The 5,151-nt window shown below is 35.5% G+C and overlaps 1 long non-coding RNA gene across 1 annotated transcript; it reads right to left on the minus strand.

Moving 5' to 3' along the window:
* Window positions 1-242: 242 nt before the first annotated feature.
* Window positions 243-3,097, minus strand: LOC140136638 (uncharacterized). Its single transcript, XR_011856715.1, has 3 exons — window positions 3,014-3,097; window positions 1,969-2,025; window positions 243-347 (listed from the first exon to the last, which is right to left on the minus strand). It is a non-coding gene; the product is annotated as an uncharacterized lncRNA (long non-coding RNA).
* Between the last annotated feature and the right edge of the window lie 2,054 nt (window positions 3,098-5,151).

The following is a 5,151-nucleotide window of genomic DNA, read 5'->3' on the forward strand; positions in this document are numbered from 1 at the left end:
CGTATAAACGTAATATATGTGAGTTGACACTAAGAATGAGCTGTAAACTAATCAAATTGTATTCCGAGTTACAGTGGAAAATGTGTGTGAAGGTCATATTCATAGTTATCACAATTCAGTGCGACAAGTATCTCATCAATACAAATACAACAATACATTATTAATATACAAGTGTAAAATACAAATATGATACGATGAGACATCGATTTCATAATGTTGAGTTTGCAATGATAAATACATACCGTATAGTAGTACTGGAAGGTCCGAGCAAATACAAAACATTGTTGATAAACATGATATGGAGCCAAGTTTGCCGCAATGATTGATATTACCATGAACCACACAATCTGATGAGGGTAAATGATATCAATGTTAAAATTTTGTAGTTTAGAAGAGACAGGTTTCGAGACCAGCTAAGCCTGGTCTTGGTCTCGGTCTCGGCCTCCTGGTCTCGAGGTCTCGGTCCGAGAACGGGTTTGAGACCAACAAAATAGCACCATTCTGGTTATCTGGCAGCAATTCTGCTCAGACAGCTTTCATCAATTGAATCATTAAAGATTTTACTAAATCCTAAATAAACATTCTCAATCTTACATCAGGACCTAGGTATTTATTTTTAATTAGGTCCAATTTAATTGTTCAAAACATTGTATGAATCCATTTTAAACAAACTCTATCTCAGTCTCCAGAATCCAGTTCAGTTAAAATCTATTTAAAGCAATTTCATTGGTGCATTTGCCCAAATAATCATAAGTATGCGTGCCAAAAAGTGACCATTTTAGTCTTTGGATTTAGTTTTGGAAAGAACCTTCTGTTAAATCATGCATGACTCAATTACAAATCTCTAAATCCCTTTCTTCTTATCTATTGATATTTTGAATAGTGTTTATGCTAATAGATTATGATACTAAATGAACAATCAGCTTGGGCAGGTTAACCCACCACTTGAGAATAAAGGACTATGAATAGGTGCAACAGGATTACCTATGGGATTATCTCAAGGATATAATTTTGTTCTCCCTCCTTTTCTTACATCTTCTCTGATATGTGCTAGTGTCATTGGTTATTGTTAAAAGGTAATAAGGTGTGTAATTGCAATATTTCCTCTGAATAGGACAGACTCTCTACATTGAACTATGGATGCTGGTGGTTCGCAATACTGTTATTTAAGAGAAGGTATCTTCCAAATACAAATTGAAATGACAACATGAAAGGACTCACAAAGGTTACTAGATAATGTTAAAATGTACATTCTAGTAATGGTTATGAAAAGTTTTAATAATATTTTACAATAACGTTTCCAATTTTGGTTATTTTAAAGTTGAAAAAACATTTGACATTAACGTCTTGGTCTCGGATAGGCCAGTCTCGACTACAACTCTGCAAAATGGTTATCGAACCAACTGCTTATAGGATTAAATGATTATTGGACGTAGTGGATGTAGACCTAATGGGTTTTAGAGGAAATGGATGTAGACGAAATGGATATTAGACGAAATGGTATAAGACCAAATGAAAAATCCCCATACACAAACCTCTGGAATGCTCAATTGAATCAGAGCGTTTCGTACGGGGTAATTCTGTGTTGATTCTCTTTAGGTTTGTCATGTTTGTTGGATAAAACAGAATTGACTCGATAATTAAAACATTTTTGTCGACAAATCCATTAAATCTGATTACTCACGATTCGCCATCAGGGCTGATGTCGTGATCGAGTTAGTGACTTGGTCCACTGCTTTTCCCGCGAAACTTCTTGTTGACATTTCCCGGAAGTGACCAAGGTTTTTGGTCACTTCCGGGAAATGTCAACGAATAGTTTCGCGGGAAAAGCATTGGACATGATGGCGAAACCTAAAGTCGTGAGCAATCAGATTTAATGGATTTGTCAAGCAAAAATATTTGAATTATTTATCTCCAATCCTACAAATGCATCTATTTACAGAATCGACTAGATTATATAAAACTTACAGCGCATGTCTGACGAGTCGGAGAAACAATCCCAAAGATACCAGCAGTAATGTATACCTGAAATATGTTAGCAAAAAATAAAAAATAAAACAGCATCGTTCATGTAAAAAAAAATCATGATTTTGTAATTAAGTTTCAGATCCAGGAATTCCCCAACATAGTTAAATAGCAGATAAGCTTAATCATCAGTGGGAACAGCAAAGGGAAATAGATTAGTTTGTTTTTGTTTGTTTGTTTTTTAATCTTTTTTTTTCTTCAAATTTTTCATCAGTTTAACTGTTTTGCATCTGCTTCTATTTGTAAAAAGAAAGCAACATGTGTGATAAGTGCACGTCATTCTGTCACTGGTACCGAAGTGTTTATTCAGGACAGCAAAATAAAAGCTAAACCGTTGAACCACATTTGTATACATATCAGCATATCACATCCGCCAAAATGGTTTTATTGTTTGGCCGCATAATTTTCACTATTAATATGAAGGTCCGTGAGATTTGTGCACTGTTAGAAATCCACCACACCACTCCACGCCATACATAAATTCTCCCAGTCACATTTCCCCAATATGAAATTTTAAAAAAGTTAAATTTTAATTTTAATTTTACTTCTTTTAAAGTTTGGCAGAGGCGGGGTTCGAACTCACGGCGTACCACGCCGCTTTGGATATGCTCTATGAGACTAGCGCCTTAGACCACTCGGCCACTTGTCTTGTTCAAAATATACATAATTAGAATGGTCAAATGTCACCGTCTATCGGGTTCTAAGAGGCGGTAAACTGGTTTAAAGTACAGAGGTCACGGGTTATTTGGTGTTTTTATAAGTCCATTAATTTTGTATTTTAAAGAAAGAATATACACACATCATTTTATCCCGTGCATATCAGAAAACAATAATAAAATAAAATCCTAGCATATTGTGGTTTTATTTCTGAGCTGGGCATAATTTTAGCAAAACAATTAAGGAGTAAATCTAGCAAGAGTGAAATTAGAAGCTTTTCACAAAGTCATGCCTATATGTGGCCCCTCCGTAGAGGGCGCCACAAAAATACCATATTCGCTATCGTAGTCCGACGTCCTATCGTAGTCCCACTTCCTGCCAAGGTCATAACTACTTCCGTAGAGATGGATCAAGCCAGAGAAGATGTAAGGAAGAGAAGGGTTAACGGAATTATATACTTGAGATAATCCCGTAGGTAATCCGGTTACACCTATTCATGGTCCTTTATTCTCAAGTAGTTAGACATCCGCTTGCAGTAGCCTTTGATGTGATGTGTGAGACCGCTCACGGTCGACCGATTTGCACTCAAGAATTGGAAATATTTCGAATATTTCTATAAAGAATTTGTTGAAAAGTATGAAACGCGTGTATTAAGGACCTGATGCTTGGATGGGATATAACACGTGGATAATACAAGAAAGAATTCGAGTGTTGTAAAAATTTCCCCCAAAATCCGTCTTTTTTTGTTAATATATAAATTTCTAAAGAAAAAATTTTTAGGAATTTTTAGAGAAGTGATGATTGTTAATCATTTCTATTTTTTTTTTAATGTATTTTCCGGTCATTTCCTGTAAACCTAATAAAGATATTCTGATAGTTGAAAACATTCTTTATCACAAATGATAGAGGCTGAAAGTGACAGCAAGCGACGAAAATCATAATTTGCCATGGAACCTCAGTCATATTTTATCTGACATCTGACTGGATGACAGGGCCTGCATGTATGGTATGCATGGTACGAAGACATGCAATCGCTGACCTATCCCTAAAGTAGTTGCGTGTATCACGCCCGTTCCGGGTTCAAACCCCATTGTAGTATTCTATTGTTATGCGCTTAAATAGGGTGATTTATCATTTACTTTGAATGGGCGGTCTCACACATATTTTGTTTGAGGATAGCTGGATCAACCTCCTCTTCCTTCCATCTTCTCTGATCAAGCGGTTGCATGACAACGCTATCTACGCTGTACACGTCAGCAAGTTTTAGCCATTTCTGATGTGTTTGACTGCCTAGTAAGGTTTTGCAAGACGTTTTCCTTCTGAAATCATGAGGTTTCTGGTTTTAAATATGACTTAATTTAGAAATTTGATATATAAATTCCATTCATTGATATCGCCATTGCGGTTCTCATGAAAGCGTGATCCAGTCGCTATGGTAACGCTCCGGGGTCACCAATATGACGTCATGTCTACGATAGCGAATAAACGAAGTTATGTATATTGTTTGGCATAGGTTAATACAAATTACCAAGTCGCAAGGTAAAATAATTAAATTATTTAAGGGGTACTACACCCATTGCATTTTTTTTGCATTTTGTGAAGAAATGAGAAAAAGAAATTGGACAAAGGTGTATGCAAAATGAAGGGGCAAATCTTCTCGTTCAATTGGTGGCATCCGTATCAATGACGCGTTCATGCTTCTAATGGTATAAGCCAAAAAGTGGTACATCACTGATGTTTTAAATTCACTTCATTTTGGAAAGCTTACTATCAACGGATTTCGTTGCTAACACATTAGGGAAATAATGTTGATATGTAAAATGGGAATAAGTGGTCCCTGATTTCTTTTATGACTTCATGAACTTGGTGCTCCACAACTATCAAAAAACGAACCGGTTAAAATGCTTCTATTTTCAATGTTGAGCCATATTTTGTATTTTGAACTTGCGACACTATGTCACTGAAACTTAATTAAGCCATAGGTAACAGGTTACCACAACCACACTACAGCAATGTTGAAAAAGATTGTATTTTTGTCACCTATACCACCATATTAGGTAGTTTTCCGTAAGCTTCATTTTTGTGATTTTGGTAACTATTTTATATTTATTTGCCCAATCCATCTCAACAAGGCAATCTAAATTGTACTCACCATTTACATCCCAAGGTATTTTAGTATATCCACCTCACACATTTCCATTATATATCCAGTAATAGACAAAATATCAAAATTGATGCCTCATTATGACATGTATGATATCACAGACTATCACATGTATTCAAAATTGATGCCTGAATTTGACCTGAACCAATTGACCTATAACCTGACCTTTGATGACCTTATAGCCTTTTTTAATCGCTTTTCCTAACAACACATTATAGAAGATACATACATGGTGTAGTATTAAATTGTCTATGTAGAAGAGATTAGGCCTATTTAATTTATTCAGTGTTATAATCAGTGAGTAC

Source organism: Amphiura filiformis, chromosome 16 (genome assembly GCF_039555335.1).
Source record: "Amphiura filiformis chromosome 16, Afil_fr2py, whole genome shotgun sequence".
Taxonomy (NCBI): Eukaryota; Metazoa; Echinodermata; class Ophiuroidea; order Amphilepidida; family Amphiuridae; genus Amphiura; species Amphiura filiformis.